A 19,438-nucleotide genomic window follows, 5' to 3' on the forward strand; every position below is an offset into this window, starting at 1 on the left:
TGCCCATCTACAGACGAATGGATAAAGAAGATGTGGTACCTATATACAATGGAATATTACTCAGCCATGAAAAGGAATGAAATTGGGTCATTTGTTGAGACGTTGATGGATCTAGAGACTGTCACACAGAGTAAGTTAGATAGAGAAAAACAAATATTGTATATTAATGAATGTATGTGGAACCTAGAAAAATGGTACAGACGAACCGGTTTGTAGGGCAGAAATTGAGACTCAGATGTAGAGAACAAACGTATGGACACCAAGCTTTGAAAGCTGTGGGGCGTGGGGGTGGTGGTGGGATGAATTGGGTGATTGGGATTGACATGTATACACTGATGTGTATAAAATTGATGAGTAATAAGAACTTGCTGTATAAAAAAATAAATAAAATAAAATTCAAAAATTCCAGAAAAAAAAGTATATTTAAAGTAAAGAGATGATGGGCTTCCCTGGTGGCACAGTGGTTAGGAATCCGCCTGCCAATGCAGGGTACACCGGTTTGAGCCCTGGTCCAGGAAGATCCCACATGCCACGGAGCAACTAAGCCCATGCATCACAACTACTAAGCCTGCGCTGTAGAGCCGGCGAGCCATATGCCTGGAGCCTGTGCTCCACAACAAGAGAGGATGCGCAATGAGAAGCCCACGCACCGCAACGAAGAATAGCCGCCTCCACAACTAGAGAAATCCCCCGCGCAGCAACGAAGACCCAACGTAGCCATAAATAAATAAAAAAAAAAAAAGTAAAGAGATGATATTGAGTTGTTATGCCTATATATATGAACACCATAAGAATGGTTTGTATATAACAACTGTTGTCATATTTTTAGCATGTGAATCACAAAATAACCACTTTCAAAATGCGTGAATAAAGAGATTCATTTTTTCTTTTTTAATTTATTTAATTTATTTATTTTTGGCTGCATTGGGTCTTCGTTGCTGCGCACAGCGGGGCTACTCATTCATTGTGTTGAGCGGGCTTCTCACTGCGGTGGCTTCTCTTGTTGCAGAGCACAGGCTGCAGGCGCACAGGCTCAGTAGTTGTGGCGCACAGGCTTAGTTGCTCCGCGGCATGTGGGATCTTCCTGGACCAGGGCTCAAACCCGTGTCCCAAGCATTGGCAGGTGGATTCTTTACCACGGCACCACCAGGGAAGTCCCGAGATTCATTCTGAAGTCTGTAAAAAAAAAAAAAAAAGATAAGAACTGTAAAATATAGATTTTATCAGCTCTCTAATTATGAAAATTAAATCAAGATTATTCCATGAAAATTATGTATATTCACAGGCAGGAAATTAAAAACAAAGAAAAACAGCAAGCACTTTATCAAAACTCCATCAATGATACTTCAGTCACATGAAATCCCCCCAAATGGGTGTTCTGTCTGAACAAATTTGTATGTTCACTCTTGTTCGGTTTTGTGTAGCCAACTTATCTTTCTTTGAGTTGTTTGTCATCATGTGTATGTGTGCTATTTTGGTGAAGATTGAGATGTAAGAATTTGAAATTCTTTATACAATCTATATCTGTAGCTTTGAAGAGACTATCAATTTTTAAAATCATTATTAATAGGAATAAAAGCATAACATAACAGTTGAACTGAATGTTCTTATATGTTACTAGTTGGCACTGATAAATTTCTAGAAATTATGAAAACATGGTAAATCGCTCTTCAAACCCTGAAGTGGCGTGTGAAACAAAAGATATGCAGAACTGATGCCTAAATAGAAATTAATTTTCTGTTAAAATATCATTAATCAGGTGTCAAGTATAATAGGAATTCTTAGGAGCATCGTAGTAAATCTGAAAGTTTTTTCCTTTCTCTTCAAAAGTACAAGAAATATTTATCAACTGTGAAAGTGAAAGTAATAACAAATATCCAATCCATTTATGAAAAAATAGAAAAATAAACCAAAAGTAATCTCTAGCTCTTTCAAAGTCAAAAACAATCCCTATTGGGAAGAACAAACTTAAATGTCCAAGGCAAAATAGCTAATACATATTTGTTTATGTTGTTAGAAGTACATTATAAAATTATATTATTTTCAAGGGCTAGATGCCATATTACTAATATAAACATAGGATTTTCAATATATGATTTACAATAGTCGTATGAAACAGACAAAATTAAGCAACAGTTTTTGCACATATAGTGCAAATATTATCAAGACTTTGGTTTTACCAAAACTATACAAACTTTAACTTCATTCATGATAATATCAAATTAACTACCCTGGCTCTTTGTTTTCCCCCCCAAAACAGGCCTCTTGTGCCTCCCTCCCTCAGTAGAGTGATATCAACCAACAATCAACAAAGATTACAAAGATTATTACAACAAAAATTACAAAGATTATTTTCTGAAGACATTGTGTATAAGATACTGTGCTCAGCATTACACGGGAATTTTTCAAGGTAAAATAGAAGCGCTATGAAATGACCTTCACTTAGTCAAACCACGAGATTAATGTTCTCTATTCCCTCTGTAAGACACACAGACTGAGGTCTGTGGCCTTTGAAGGTTTATTAATGGGCTATATCATTGTATACTCACATTTATCCTTCCTCCAGCTGTTAACTACCAAGAGCCATCCATTCATTCCCTTAATAGTGTCTGAGTACCTACTATGTGACAGGCATCGTTCTAGCAGTTAGGGACACAGGAGTGAATAAAACAGACAAATATCCTGCCCTTATGAAGCTTACATAAAAATCAATTGTTTTAGTTTTCCAAACTCTTAATGTTAGTTATTCTTGCTAATGTAATTAGGTAATTTAAATTTTATATACTTTATTAAGTACAAGTGTAAAAGATATTTTTCCTATTGCAAATGAAGTTGAAAGTGGTTAATTTTATGTTATGTATATTTTACAACAATTTTTAAAAGTTGAATGCTACAGAAAGGAGGCTGAAACATTGCTGAAAGAAATAAAGAAGATTCAAATAAGTGGAAAGACATCTCATGTTCATGGATTGGAAGGCATTAAAAAATTAAAATGTCCATACTATTCAAAGCAGTCTACAGATTTGATGCAAATCCTATGAAAATTGAAATGACATGTTTACAGAAATAAGAATACCCATCCTTAAAATAAGGTAAAAAATATAATAAAACAAAACAAAAAGAAATAATTATAAATAATAAAAAAAAAAAAGAAAGACAAATTACTGCCACAAATTACTGGAAGCAAGAAAACTGGAATATATTATACAAATATAGAAATACTCTGTCATATTATTTCATGAGTATCCTTAGGTTCTGTGTTTCCTTTAACAAAAAACAAAACAGAAAATTGTAGATTTTGCATTTGAGAAGGGTTTATGTAAAAAAGACAACCTGGAACTCTAAATAGCAGATTCATGGTCAGAAAGGCCTTGACCCAGAATCAAAAGATTTGCTAATGAATGCATAATGATAGGTTTTTAGTAAAAGTAAAATGCCTAAGTTATATATGTATAATTTTTTACAGTTCCCTACTTTAACTTTTTAGATGAACCAAAGGACTGCTTAGCTTCAGTTCTCCAAGACAAATTTCCTCTCTTCATGTGGTTGTAAAGTATGGCAGGTTCAATATTTCTCCCATTTATATGATATCATAAGCCTGGATTTGGCCCTAAACTGATAACCAGTTTCCATAAATAAGACCATTTTTCCTCCTAAGTTTTCTTTTAGACATTACAGGGGAGAATGAAAAAATCAAGGCAATCAACTTTTGAGAAATTTTTTACAAAGTGATCCTTTATTTTATTAAACATTCCAATTCCACCTAACAAAGCCTTTTCTTGTGCAGCAGCTCGCTCTCATCAAACAGTGTAAAATCACCCTCTTTAAGACAAAACATAAACTAGAAAGCTTAACTTCTGATTTGGTTTCCATTTCTGGGAACACACAAAAAAATCAAGATTAACAGTCATGAATCCTAAGGCAAGTCCCAGTAGGTCAGATTTGGATGACAGCATATTCACATTAAATTACTTTGTGTGTGTTGAGACATGGCTAAGTTTCAAAAAGCAGAAGGGCTGTGCTTATTTGCCATACTCCCTTCAACCAAAGTGAAGAGGCAGTTACATAACTTGCCAGGGCAAGTAGTAGAAATGAGTCAGATAGGACCAGCCCTAGAAAAAATTGTGAATTAGGCAGTTTGACTTCAGTGCCACACCCCTTTAGTACTACATATACTTCTCTGATCCCCTCCCTTGGTATCATCAGCCCTAAGGGCCACCCTCATACCACATACCTCTTCCCCACCAAATTCCTTTCTCTCATTCTTTCTCTTCCACTCATAATGAAACTAGCTTCCCCTCATTCCTCCTTCCCCTTCATTAATTAAAATTTACCTCTCCAGTATGTCTCACCCTCCAGGTTTAAAGTGACAACTACCTAATCTGATAAATCAATCATGCTAATATGCAAAGAGAGAAAGCTGGAAGGTAAAGCCTCAAACTTTTGATGGTAAAACTTCAAACTTTTAAAGTTAACACCTTGTAGTTTAACTCATTAGTGACTAAAAGTGAGAATTACCAGCTGAGGCATTCAGGGGAGAGAAATATTTTGAGTCAGGTAGAGCACTTGGCAAATCAAGCAGGAGTAGGGTGAATGCTTTTAACCTAACAGGGTGCCAGCCCTAATCAGAGTAACTAATAAGCCCTGGTCAGTTTGGGGCCAGTAGGGGGAAATTGGAAAAGAGCCAAGAATCTGGCTGGCAGAGAAAAGCAGAAGATACAGAAGCACCACAATTAAATTTTTCTGACTTAACCTTTCATAGGACTGGCTAGCCCTGGCACCTAGTAAATATTTTCTAAAGTTCGTCTTCAGAATGAAAGAGATTATGTAAAATTTCTTTCTCATTTACACTAAAACACTAATTCCAAAAATCTGTACAGCTTTGGTTATTGCTGTTATTTGATTTTTTAAAACAGTGCTTTAAAGTTCACAAATCGTTTTCATACACGTATTTCATGTAATCCTATTGAATACTGAAAGAACATTACAGGTTATTATATGTGGAACATATCAGCTATTCTTATTTCCTTCACTTTATAAAAGAGGAAAATGATGCTCAAAGAAGTTAGGTGACTTGCCAAGATTTGTACTTGGGTCTTCTGAGTGCAAATGCTGTGCTCTTTCAGTGTACTGAGCTACAAGGCTGCCTCCCAATGTTTAGAGTTATCTTTGCCATTGCTGTCATGTAACTCTACATCCTAGGGGAATTCTCACATTTTAAAGAGAGTTCAGCTACCACCAAAAGAAAATAACCTGCCTATTCAACGGACCTGAGGGTAACTGTAGTCCTATCTGGTTTCCATTGCTGCATTTTTTCCCTAGCTAATTCTTGGTTCACTTGGAAGTGTCAGTACTGCCTCACAAAGTCTTCCTTAAGCACTGTCAGAGTTTGTGCTCCAATTACCTGCTCATGTTTTGGTGGATTACTTATCTTGCTTCTGATTCTCACCTGGGCAAAGTTCCCATCACAGTCCTTACTCTGTAAGCAAGAAAGGATAATATGTTTCTGGGCTTAAAGGTGGAAAAAAACACTAGAATAGTTAGTACAAGCCAGAATACAAATATTTTATATTGAGATGAACATAAGAAGCCAGCTGGAAAAAGACTGCTATTTACAGATTTAGATTAGCCTAGAATTCATTTCAACCTTTGAGGCACCCCCAGGGAAGTCCCTGAATTTTTAATTTAATTTAAATTTAATTAATTTACAAAAATTTTTTTCTCATGATGAAAACTTTTAAGATCTACTCTCTTAGCAACTTTCAAATGTACAATAGAGTATTACCAACTATAGTCCCTTTGCTGTACGCTACAGCCCCATGACTAATTTATTTTCCAGCTGGCAGTTTGCCTTTTAATCCCCTTGGCTTTTTATAGAAAAGTAAACATGGGACTTCCCTGGTAGCACAGTGGTTAAGAATCCACCTGCCAATGTAGTGGACATGGGTTCGAGCCCTGGTCTGGGAAGATCCCAAATGCTGTGGAGCAACTAAGCCCGTGCACCACAACTACTGAGCCTACAGTCTAGAGCCTGCAAGCCACAACTACTGAGCCCGCGTGCCACGACTACTGAAGCCCACACAACTAGAGCCCGTGCTCCACAACAAGAGAAGCCACTGCAATGAGAAGCCTGCACACTGCAACGAAGAGTAGCTCCCGCTCGCCGCAACTAGAGAAAGCCCGTGTGCAGCAACGAAGACCCAACACAGCCATAAATAAATAAACAAAGAAACAAATAAATAAATAAAAGTAATGGAGTGTGAATTTAAAAAAAACAAAAGTAAACATGCTTTTTGTGAAGATTTTAAATAAAAATCCTCATAGAAACCACTGTTAACAGTATAAATATTGCCATATACATAGATATAAGTACTTTTGAACAGAAATCAGATCATTCTGTACGGCCACTTGATTTTGTCAATAGGTAGTATATGTGGGTGACCATAGTTAATTTAAGCAATCCACCATTATGGACATTTACTTTGTTTTTAGTTTTATTTATTTATTTTTTATACAGCAGGTTCTTATTAATCTATTTTATACATATTAGTGCATACACATCAATCCCAATCTCCCAATTCATCCCACCACCACCCCCCAACCCACTCTCTCCACTTAGTGTCCATACGTTTGTTCTTTACATCTGTGTCTATATTTCTGCCTTGCCAACTGGTTCATCTGTACCATTTTTCTAGATTCCACATATATGTGTTAATATACAATATTTGTTTTACTCTTTCAGACTTACTTCACTCTGTATGATAGTCTCTAGGTCCATCCACGTCTCTACAAATAACCCAATTTCACTCCTTTTTATGGCTGAGTAATATTCCATTATATATATGTACCACATCTTCTTTATCCATTCTTCTGTTGATAGGCATTTAGGTTGCTTCCATGTCCTGGCTATTGTAAATAGTGCTGCAATGAACATTGGGGTGCATGTGTCTTTTTTTTTTTTTTGCTGTATGCGGGCCTCTCACTGTCGTGGCCTCTCCCATTGCAGAGCACAGGCTCTGGACGCGCAGGCTCAGCGGCCATGGCCCACAGGCCCAGCCGCTCCGCGGCATGTGGGATCCTCCCAGACCGGGGCACGAACCTGTGTCCCCCGCATCGGCAGGTGGACTCCCAACCACTGCGCCACCAGGGAAGCCCACATGTGTCTTTTTGAATTATGGTTTTCTCAGGGTATATGCCCAGTAGTGGGATTACTGGGTCATATGGTAGTTCTATTTTTAGTTTTTTAAGGAACCTCCATACTGTTCTCCATAGTGGTTGTATCAATTTACATTCTCACCAACAGTGCAAGAGGGTTCTCTTTGCTCCACACCCTCTCCAGCTGTTTTTAATTTTATGACTAGCAACAACACTGCAAAGAATATTCTTGATTATATCTGTGGTCATGTGTATAAATATTTCTATAGGATAAATTTCCAAAATGGAGTAAGTTAAAGGATATAAACATTATAAATTATGAAAGACACTGCAGTTGCACTCCCAAATGGAATAAGCCAACTTATAATCCTACGAACAGGGATGAGACAATATCTATTTCACATATTTTCACCAATATCAGATATGTCTTTAAAAGTATTTTTCTATTTTGATAGTATTTTTCTAATTTGATAGTTATAAATACCTCATTTTGTTTTAATTTTTATTTATACAGTTGTTTTATTTTTAAATATTCATTGCTTTTCTGAATTTCTTCTTTTGTAAATTTCTTATTCATTGTCATTTTATTACTCTATAGAAGCTTTACATGTTATGTAGTAAAATTTACAAATTCTTTTAAGGTTTTGGGGGACAAGTGGATAGCTGCTGCTGCCACCAAAATAAATTCCATATGGATCAAAGAATAAACTGTGAAGGCTATAAAAGTTCTAGAAGAAAACATGGGATAATATTTTTGATAACAGAAAATAGAATGGCTTGTAAGCATATAAAAAGATGCTCATAAGAGAATGGAAATTATAGCTGTAATGTGGTAGCATTTTGTATCTATTAGACTGGCAAAGATCAGAGAGTTTGATGATACTGTGTTGGTGAGGGTGTGAAGAAACAGAGCACATTATCAAACTTTCCATCTGTATTAGGATGACTGTAACTTGTACCACTTCTTGGTTTTGTCTACCAAAATGTAAAATGTTACTCTAACTCACCTTTTATTGCTTCTAAAAGGTTTTCTGTTGATCCCTGGAGTTTTCATATAATTTGCAAACAGATGACAATCCTAACATTTTCAGTATTTTAATTTCTTGTTTCTATTCCATATCTAATTTCATGGGCTGTCATTGCCTTACATGGTGTGATGGTGGGCATTCTTGGCCTTGTTCCTGACTTCAGCAGGAATAAGTACAGTGTTTCATTATTCAGCAAGTTTCTGGCTTTGATATAAAAATATATTCTTTAAAAATTTTTATTAAGGAATGATGCTGGATTTTACAAAATCCTTTTCAATATCAATTGAGATACCGCTTTTCTCCTTTGACTTATTAATATAGTCAACTATATGAATAAGTTTTATATTATTGAATTATTCTTATATACCTGGCATAATTCCTCTTAACTTTGGCATGTCATTTGTAATGTAGTTCTAGTTTCTATTGTTAATATTGTATTTTAATTTTATATTATATCCAAAAGGAGATTAACCTATAGATTTCTCTTTTGTGTACACTTTATCAGATTTTGGTATCACAGCCATTTATTTTAAAACCAGCCTTTCAGCTCATACAAAACAGAAGGATTACTGGTGACAGAGCCTTGAGGGCAATCACCTGAAATGGTCTTAATGCAAAAACAAAAAAAAAAAGGAAAACTGCTCATAACACTGTGGTTTGTCTACTTTTGTGAAAATTTCCAACACTATGCTCTTTATACTTTCTTTCTGACATGAATTCACAAGTTATTCCAAGTATTATGGATGTTGCTTTTCTTTCTAATAAATACATGAACTTTCTCTCAGTGGCAAACAGCGGCTGATGTTCCATGGAGGTTTTTATTCTCATGAAACTATCTCTCCCTCTCTACCTTACCACCCTGATACTTCAACCAGAACATTTAAAAACTACTTCAGAAAATGGGGGAAAGCCTGGGAAAAGGGCTCCAATCCTTCATTTCTGTCTCTAGTTCAACTTGGCTGATCTTACTGTTATTTACTTTCACCACTCTATTCCTGCTGTTGCACTTTGGTTTTACTTTGTTTCCTTCAAATGTCTTTCTTCATCTTTGCTTCTTTCATCCCACTCCCTACCCTACAAAGCCCAGTTTAAATTCTTTTCCTCCTTAATCTGACTAATCCAGCCCTTTCTACAGAACACAGACTTTCTCTCATTGACTACTGCACTCAGTGTTTGGCTGCACATTCTAACTATAATCTCAAATTGTTTCAAGAATGCTAGTTTTCTTCCTTAGGCTCTGTGGTTATCTCCTTGAGGGCAGGACCCTTATCTTAAAATTCTGCTGTCTATTTTCTATTGTTTAGCGCTGTGAGTAATCACATTCAGTGCACATTTGCAAGGCATATTTGACTGAACACATCCATCACAGATATTCATTTAGTAAATGAGATAATGAAAACTCAAGGCTCGCCAAAGGTAAACCATTACTATTAATCCCCTCATTCATCATACGTGTACAGCAGCCTCAGGGGCTAGGGTTGCAGCTCTAACTTTGCTTCAGATCTCTCCATTTTGGAACCAGCCATAAAGTTAAGTTTCACCTAGGGCTCAACATTAGGGGCCCAAGACTAAATTAACTCCCAGGTCCCCTTGTACCAGATTTACCTCATACTTCTGAGAATAAACCCAAACTTTTTAAACTCAAATGACAAGATACCATTCGCTCATGAATTCAGTAAGACTTCCTTGTAAATTGTTGTAACCCAAATCTTTTAGCTTGCAGGAGGGTCATAGCTGCTAGGACATACTTCTGCTAAGTCGTAATGTGTAGTCCTATAGAAAAATGGATGCCTTTATTTTATTCCATTTTGTCAAACATTTTACTTTTTTTTTTAAATTTAGGATTATCTGAGCTTCAGAAGGAAAATTACAAGAATTTATACACTTTTTTTTTTTTTTTTTTTACAAATATGAGAATGTGAGTTTTCCTGAGGGCATTTGGGGTTTACCAAGTGTTGCCACCATACCTTTGAAGATCATTTTACAACTGTGGGAATACTCACCGAGATGTTTTCATTGACCCCGCCATTTCCAAGTCGCTATATTGCTGCAGGGAGCTGGCACAGCCCTGCTCTTTCTCTCATTCTTCTTCTCCTCACCCTTTCAAAGCCCAAATCCGCCCGGTGGGAATATGGAAACAAGGCTGGAGGCAAGGGAGGGCAAGGGGGGAGGGGTTATTTCGATTGACAGGGCAGGAGCAGGGCATTTTTCACTCTCCCTGGCACTCTGCTGGGCCACAAAGTTCTGTTTCTGAAGTTGGAAGTGTGGGGGCGGTCAGCTGCATTTTCAACTTGGCCATAAATTAAGAGCCCACCCCGCAGGGGCTAAGAACTTCGTTGCCAGGCCATCAACCTGAGCGTCTGGCAAGCCAGAAGAACGCGAAAAGCCAGGCCCGAGACTCCGGTTGTCATGGGAACCTGGGCGCCTGTCTCCCCGGCGACCTTGTCCCTAGGGAGGGGGCGGGGCTGGAGGGCTGTCGGGCCAATGAGGCCGAGGGGACGGCGGGGTCGGAGATCCGCTGTGCTCCGGGAATCCGGGGAGGGTTGATTGACATGAACTGGGCGGAGCCGCTGCGGGCGCGTGAGGTGTAGCCTGAGTGAAGCGAGTAGCTCCGGCAGCCGCGGCGCGGCGAGGGTGACACACCATGATTACATCCCCTAGAGACCGTCTTGCTGGCGAGCAGCACTGCCTGGCTTCCCGGTCCGCCTCTGCCGCCTCGGCAGCGCTCGGAGCCGGCTGCAGAAGTTGAGCTGTTCCGCACCAGAGGGTTTGGCGAAGCCCTTGGAGGCGTACCGGGCAGCAGAGGGCCGGGAAGGGTGCGCGAGCGCTCGAAGGTCAGGCGGTCGGCCGGGGTCGCGGCTGGAGGGGCGTTTCGGAGGCGTGGAGGAGGAGGAGATGCTGCTCCTCTTTTCCCCCTCCCCAGGCTCCTTCTCCAGCTCCTTCGGCCCACGCTCGCAGCCGCTTGGGGAAGAAGAGGTGGAGGCTCTGGGCGCCCGCGGGGGCTGCCGGCTGCCCACCCCGACGCCGCGTTCCCGCAGCCCTCGTCCCGCGCTCCAGTAGTAGGACCGGGTCTCCGGAAGAGCGGGTAAGGACGAGAGCTGCCTTGGGCTCTGGACTGCGTGTGCGGAAAGTGCCCAACAAAGTGTACCGCGCTCGCTCTTTTCCTCCTCTCTCTGCTTTTGCCCCAGCCCCTAAAATCAACCCTGTTGCCCTGGTGGAAGGAACTTTTTTTGGTTGGAGTGTTTTGGTGTGTTAGGTGGGGGTGGGGTTACTGGGGTGGGGAGGGATGAGATGATGTTTTATTGTGAATTAGGTAGATTCACCTTCTCCGCGGAGGAAAGTCGGATTCTCGGGAATTAAACCCCAGAGGGGGTAAGAGATTGTGGGGTAATAGAGAGTGACATTGCCCCATCTTGCTACTACATCTCTGCTCTGTGCGTGCTAAGGGAAGGGCTCCCAGAGTCTGTTTCTAATTTCTGTAAATGATTGTGGACATGGTGTGGTTAGAGGCCGCCGAGAAGAATTTGTATATGTAAGGGCTTGGAGAAGAGGGGGTTGGGTGGTAGGGAAGAGGGGGCTGAGGGAGAGACACTGCCTGATGCAAGCTCTTTTATTGCTTTTCTCTGAGTGGAGCTAACCACCCCTCTCCCTCTCTCCTTTACTCATTACAAGATACTGTAGTACCGAAAGCTGGAAAGCTAAAGTTTGGTAGAAGCAAGAAAGTTTTTACAAAGTTTAATTTCCCTCTGTTATGAATACACTGGAGAAGGGGGAATGGGGAGAAATATTACCACTAAAATAGGTTAACAGCAATACAGTTTTCAATGGCCTTACACATATATGATAGACACTTCCAACTAATCTCTTGGACAGCCTTGTGTCATTTTCGTTTAATTGCATCTTTGAAATAACAAACGCTGTGACTTCATGGGGAGCTGCCTGGAGCTGAGTTTACCTCTCAGAAAATGGGGCAATCGGGTTTGTTTTCAAGGCGGGGACCTAAACGAAATGTAGGACACCTGATCTGTGGGTTGAAGAGTGCAGGTAACTAATTAGAAAGATTTTAAAATTTAGATCTACAGAGTTTACTAAAGGATAGGGAAAAAATGGAAGTCGTTGTATTATGAAACAAGCGTTGGTATTTTCCCAAATTCTTGTTGGCTGGGTTGGGAGGGTCAACGTGAAAACTTGCTTCCTGTTCATTGGCTGTTTGTGTTGGTGCTATGATACAAATTATTTCTTATGTTAATATCATTAGCATTATTTATTAAGTTCATGCATGTATTGATTCAGTAAATTCGTACAGAGACGAGTTGACTGCTTTATTGTCCAATCTTAAGTTTATTATAGTTTTTTCATAATAACTTTGTATTCTAACTTTGATGTTCTAGAGGCCTTGTGGAAGTATGTGTTGGGGAGATGGTAGGATGGAAGGTGGAATTAAAAATAGAAAAAATATCTAGGGTTAGTTATTAAGAAAAGGAACTAATTTGAAGTGTGTTTCACTTTTACATGAACTTTAAAAATTTTTTTATTTATTTAATTTTTATTGGAGTATAGTTGATACAAGAACTTTTTTAAAAAATCTATTATGTAGGTTTGAATTTACATTTGTTCCACCACAACTTTTACTTGCGTGTAAAGCCTGCTGTTTTTTGGAGGGTGATTACCAGCATCTGAAAATATTTATAAATAGCTTTTCATGTCACAATAAACACACATACACAAACCATTAAAACCAGTGTCAATTGCAAAGATGGATTTTGATACTATGGTGGGATCAAAAGTTGTAAAACTTACATTATGTTTTTCTGGAGGCATGCCTCAAATGCAGGAAGTGAATGTGAGAATTGGCTAATTGTTTGTGGTAGATGATAGGTATCAATCTTGAAATGAATGGAATTTATGTATTTTTTTATTAAGAAAAACAGGTCAAATCCTTGCTTTATTCTGCTTTTAATAAGTCAGGGATTGGATGAGGGGCATTGTAACTTCCCCTATATCAATTGAGTATGTATTTTTCCAGCTCATCTTATTACCCATTCCAAATGAGCTAGAGAAAGGGACTACTGAGAATAAGCTGCTGCAGCTTCTTCCTCTTTTTTTTTTTAACATCTTTATTGGAGTATAATTGCTTTACAATGGTCTCTTTTTTTGACAAGAGTTCGACATTATTAAATAAACTACAAAACATTTTTTGTGGTATAATTAAATTGTAATTAATACCAATTGAAATCGAAAGGAAACACTGCCATACTCCAAGCCTGTGCATTTTAGGAGTTACTCCTGTCAACATTTTCTTATTTTGGCATATGCTTTGGGAGAAGTCTATGCCATTAATTAGAATAGAGAATTGAAGGTTTTCTCCTCGCAGGCCTCTGATGTAACCAAGTGTGACTCATTTGAGTTAATGTCCCTTTACACTGCTGGAGCCTGAAAAAGGAGAAAGGATATTGGGTCTCAGAATAGAAGGATTAGTGCTGAGGGGAAGGGTGAGGGTCTGTTGCTCTCGATTTCCAATTTTTTCCACTGTCAACTTTTCTTAATTTGAAAATTAAGATAGGTTGAACAACCCAGGAACTGGATTTAAAAAGCTTTTAATGAGTAATTAATATAGAACATCAATGATCTAAGTTAAAGTTACATAGTCACTGTAAGCATGTCACATCAAAACTGTGGTCTGTAAACTGCTCCACGAGGAGTAATCCCAGTAATCCTGTGAGTCTAGGGGGCAAAATGAAAATATCTTTAAGACCCCTGTCTTATTCTTGTTTAGTGTCAGTCACAGTGAATAAGCATCCTGTTCTATCCTGTATGAAGACTGTATGACTGTAGCTAATAGCTTGTGAGACAGTAGGAGACCAATTACTTAACTTCTTAGGATAGAAAGGCAGCAACTTCTAAATGGTCTAGTGTTGAGGCTGCTGTAGATTTGAACCACAGATGAACATGTTTTCCCCCGGGTTTGCTATCAGGTGCTTAGGAAATACAGGAACTGGTTTAAGCACCTGTTTAAGCATGTTTGCCTTATCCTGTGCTCCACCACTGAATCCTGCTTTTTCTTTATTTTTCTTTGATTCCAGTATGAAAATTTATTGAAACAAACTTCCTCAGAGAGAATTCTGCTGTAGTATATAGAATGTGTACTTTACTGTCAGAGAAACATGTGTCCAAATCCTAGAGAACATCTTTAAATTTACTTTCCACATCTTTAAATAATTTAATAATATCTACTTCCCAAGGTATGTTGGGGATGAAATTAAATAATATATGCAAAAGTGGCAAGTGCAAATTGACACTCAATATTTAGTTTACTTCCTTCCTTTCTAATCTCGTTTACATAATTGAATAACATTCAATAATAGCAAAAACTTATGATTGTACACCCAAATCATTCCTGAACATGTAACACACCATAGCCCTCAGGGGTTTTGACTTGAATCTGTGTTGTTGGAAGGCCCTCTTTGCCTACCAGCAAAGAAATGTCTTTGGTTGCACACTGCATCTATACTTAACAGTTTCTTATTTTCTTTCTAGTTTAGTGATACTCTGGCTGCATGTTAGAGTCACCTGGGTAGGTTTTAAAAATCTTTATGCCCAGGACTCAATTCAGACCAATTAAACCAGAATCTTTGGGGGTAAGACCCACACATCCTTATTTTTGGAAGCGCCCTAAGAAATTACAACATGGAGCCAACTTACAAACCAGTATTCTAGTCCTCTCTAGAAGGTGAGTGTAGAAAATTTGATTCCCACAAATGCAGCAACATTTTTATGTTGTGTTTTGGTATTTTCCTCTACATAAATCACAAGAATTAAAAAAAATAAATATGTTTCAGAAGCAACTATGTATATGCCCATCTACAGGATTTTTACTATTTGAATCAGAATTTAAGGTATAAATATTTCCCTCCAGTTCCTTAGAGCTGCACATGTGGTTAAATTTAAATTAATTTAATTAGCTATCACTTAAAATTCAGTTCCTTATTCCCACTAGCCAAATTAAAAAAAAAATTTTTATTGAAGTATAGTTGATTTACAATGTTGTGTTTAATTTCTGCTCTATAACAAAATGACTCAGTTATACATATATTCTTTTTCATATTCTTTTCCGTTATTGTTTATCACAGGATATTGAATATAGTTTCCTGTGCTAAACAGTATGACCTTGTTGTTTATCCATCCTATATATAATAGTTTGCATCTGCTAATCCCAAATTCCCAGTCCTTCCCTCCCCCCCCAGCCAAATTTTAAGTGCTCAGTAGCCACTTGTGGCTAGTAGCCCCTGTTTTGAACAGCTCAGATATGGAATATTTCTATCATCACAGAAACTTCTGTATTACCTAAAGGTTTGGAAATTTGTATTACAATTTCCCATCATCTGAAATGAGGTAAATATGATATATATAGTCATTTCCTTTAGATTTATAATTTAAAATATATTATTTTTGATAGTTTTTTTTAAGTGAGGAGAAATATCACATTTTTAATGCTTTCCTCAATTCTTTGTACCTAGTTGTGAGGTTTTCCTTTTCAAAGTTAACTGAGAGGAGGAACTTGAGTGTCCTTATGTTTATCATTTATATCAGTATGCTCTGAATCCAACCAACGGCTTAATTGCTCTTGTGTACTACAACAGTTTCAGGAAATAGAGAAAGTCATCATTTCAACTTAAGTGTTGGAATTTGATTCAAGGTTTTCCTATCTGGGGAAGCTTTTTTTTTTCTTTTACAAATGGAGACTCTTAGTTGCCATATGGTACAATTGAATTTTCCAACAGAAAACCGTCTTATTGGTTTTAACTTGAACATAGAGTTGCATGAGGGACTTTATTTCTTTCCTTTTTTTAAAAAATATTTTTATTTATTTTTGGCTGCGTTGGGTCTTTGTTGCTGCGTGTGGGCTTTCTCTAGTTGCGGCGAGCGGGGGCTACTCTTCGTTGCAGTGCACTGGCTTCTCATCGAGATGGCTTCTCTTGTCGCGGAGCATGGGCTCCAGGCGCGCGGGCTTCAGTAGTTGTGGGACACGGGCTCAGTAGTTGTGGCTATCGGGCTCTAGAGCGCAGGCTCAGTAGTTGTGGTGCACAGACTTAGTTGCTCCGCGGCATGTAGGATCTTCCCGGACCTGGGCTCCAACCCGTGTCCCCTGTGTTGGCAGGCAGATTCTTAACCACTGCGCCACCAAGGAAGTCCTGAGACTATTTCTTCCCACAAGAAAGCATTCCCTTCAACAAAAATGAGGTTCCTAAGCAGTTTGAGATGGTTGAAAACTAACACTATGTCGTGAATTTTAATGGTGTTTGTCACTTGTTAACTACTGATGCACAGCTTCGAAGAAACTGTACATGTAGTTCATCTCAGCTGCACCACCCCCCTTAGCACCTTAAAAAAAAAAAATCAAAGTTTTCTTTATTGGTTTATTGTGTTGTGAGTAGAAACTAAAGTGGGTAGAAATGGAAACATTATTTTTAATTAAAAGCGTTCCTTCTTTTTTTCCTTATTGGTAGATTGTTCATTTCTTTTAACATAAACACATGCTTTTTTAACTACTCAGTTCAGAAAAATTTGCATCCAAGATGTTGAGAGTTATTTTGTTGAAAGGATGTCTGATGGAATGTTTTGTATTCTGTATCATTTTCATATTTTAATGCTTTTCCTCTTATTTCTCATGTAGTTGTGGAACAAAAATGAAACATTCTTGTTGAATAACTTAAATTAAGGTTAGAATGATTATATAATCTGAGAATGTGTTAAAAATATTCTAAGTTGGTGTATTTTTTTTTTTTAGGAAGAAAGATAGAGCCTGAGAATTTTTTAAAAGAAGAGAACCCTTTTAAGAAACTTAGTTACTCTTAGAACTGCTTAAGTATTACTTAAGCACTTTCTCTAGAAAAGTGTAATTTTTAAAATAAACATTTAAACTATTAAGGGATTATTTATTTTAGGTCTTAGTGTAGTCAGATATCTCTTCTGGAAAATATAATGTTGAAGTAAAAAGAAATAATCAGTGTTTTGACACAGGAGTTTTCCTTATTTGTAATGTTTTGAATGACAAATTCATTCTCTCAATGTCTTTCATATTCTTGACTTTGCTGAGATGTAATTTCGTAGGATTATTTGAACGTAATATTGATTAAATTCATTCTTCACACAGTCTATTTTGATTTGACTCTGATGCTAGTTTCTAGAAGTGAAGGAATGAGCTTCACACGATGATTCAGATGCAACATATACCAGTTTTCTAAGTACTATGTGAAAATTTACAAAAGCTAAAATGTATCCTGATGGCTGTACTTCATGAAAGCTGAAATAGGTATTTCATTTTTTTAAAAAAATGATCAACTATACTTCAATTAAAAAACAACTCTTAGGGACTTCCCTGGTGGTACAGTGTTTAAACTGCGAGCTCCCAGTGCAGGGGCCCTGGGTTCGATCCCTGGTCAGAAAACTAGATCCCACATGCATGCCTCAACTAAGAGTTTGCATGCCACAAATAACACCCAGTGCAACCAAATTAAATAAATAAATAAAATAAAAAACAACTCTTAGATTAGAAAAAGCAAAATAACTTATAATTTTTTAAAATATACAATAAATATAATTTAGTTTAGGAATATTCAATTATCAGATCGAAACCAGCTAAAACTATATTGTGGATATGTACCAGTCAGTTGAACTCAATCAGAACTTTGAAATTCTGGCACTGCTTTGAGGTATACAGAAATAAATAACAGATAGTATATGTGTTATTACACAGTACCTGGCAGTATTGCTGTTTTATTTGTAATTCAAGCCAACATATCCTTCAGTGTTCATAGTTATATAATTCTTACACTTACAAAGAAAAAATCTAGACTATATTATTTTCCATTATTAAAATTTAATGGGAATTTCCTTCAATTTTTAAATAAAAGAAACTATTTTAATGTTATCACATAATATATCATACTCATTATATAGCTGAAGACCAAACAGAGCTACATTTTTTTTTTGCGTTATGCGGGCCTCTCACTGTTGTGGCCTCTCCCGTTGCAGAGCACAGGCTCTGGACGCGCAGGCTTAGCGGCCATGGCTCACTGGCCCAGCCGCTCCGCGGCATGTGGGATCTTCCCGGACCGGGGCACGAACCTGTGTCCCCTGCATCGGCAGGCGGACTCTCAACCACTGCGCCACCAGAGAAGCCCCAGAGCTACATTTTAAAAATAAGATTTCATCTTAATCTTTCTCAATGTTTATGTGTGTACATCAAGACTTCATCTAACTTCAAGGGTGTTTTAAGATTGTACTGAGATTTAATTAAAAAATAGATGATATTGTCCTTCCACCTAAAGGGATATTAAAGAATCACTGTTGGTAAACCAAGCCAGTTGAGTGTTTTTCTAGTAGCCGTAATGATGAATATGGACTGATCTAACCATATTCTGATGGCCAGCCCCCTTTTTAAAAAAAAAATTTTTATTTTATTTTATTTATTTATTTATTTTTGGCTGCGTTGGGTCTTCCTTGCTGCGTGCGTGCTTTCTCTAGTTGCGGCGAGCGGGAGGCTACTCTTCGTTGCGGTGCATGGGCTTCTCATCGCGTTGGCTTCTCTTGTTGCGGAGCACGGGCTCTGGGCACACAGGCATCCGTAGTTGTGGCTCGCGGGCTCTAGAGTGCAGGCTCAGCAGTTGTGGCGCACAGGCTTTGTTGCTCCGCGGCGTGTGGGAACTTCCCGGACCAGGGCTTGAACCCTTGTCCCCTGCATTGGCAGGCGGATTCTTAACAACTGCTGCCACCAGGGCAGCCCTGGCCAGCCCCCTTTTTAATTGTTCTGTATTCAGTAAACGTACATTGAATTCCTGTTTTCTGCCGGGGCGCTGTACTAGGCACTGGTGATACACAGAGAGGGCACATTTCCAAGATAGCAGATAAATGGATTAGTCTGTGGCCACATATATTTAATCATCTGAGTTCAAGCCAAGTAAGCCAATCTATTGACAGGATATATTGGCACAGAACAGCTGTAAAGGTAAAAATTAAATCATATGTAAAACTTTACAAACGTGGGTACTGATCTGAATATATATGAATTGTTTTAGATGCAGCTGTGCATTGTGTTGACCATTCCTCTTTGATTTAGAGACAACAGTATAGCATGGGATTTAGACCCTAGACTTTGGAGCCAGGCTGCCTGAGTTTTAATTTCTGACTCTGATATATAAGCTCTGTGACCTTGTGGAAATTTTCCCTGTGGAAAACCCTTGTGGATATTTCAT

At 38.1% G+C, this 19,438-nt stretch overlaps 2 protein-coding genes across 21 annotated transcripts in view; one reads left to right on the top strand and one right to left on the bottom strand.

Moving 5' to 3' along the window:
• Positions 1-10,552, bottom strand: part of MAPK10 (mitogen-activated protein kinase 10) — a 619,297-nt gene extending 608,745 nt beyond the window's left edge. The window contains exon 1 of the mRNA XM_032633622.1: positions 10,187-10,552. The gene's annotated coding sequence lies outside the window, so the exon portion shown is untranslated. The remainder of the gene's footprint in view (positions 1-10,186) is intronic.
• Positions 10,553-10,732: 180 nt separating this feature from the next.
• Positions 10,733-19,438, top strand: part of PTPN13 (protein tyrosine phosphatase non-receptor type 13) — a 233,843-nt gene continuing 225,137 nt past the window's right edge. For 12 of the 20 annotated variants that reach the window (XM_032632173.1, XM_032632175.1, XM_032632179.1 and 9 more), the window contains exon 1: positions 10,804-11,268. The gene's annotated coding sequence lies outside the window, so the exon portion shown is untranslated. Of the gene's footprint in view, positions 11,269-19,438 lie in introns of all 20 variants that reach the window. The other 8 variants (XM_032632176.1, XM_032632177.1, XM_032632192.1 and 5 more) reach the window with 4 other exon arrangements.

This window comes from Phocoena sinus, chromosome 5, assembly GCF_008692025.1.
Source record: "Phocoena sinus isolate mPhoSin1 chromosome 5, mPhoSin1.pri, whole genome shotgun sequence".
Lineage (NCBI taxonomy): Eukaryota > Metazoa > Chordata > Mammalia > Artiodactyla > Phocoenidae > Phocoena > Phocoena sinus.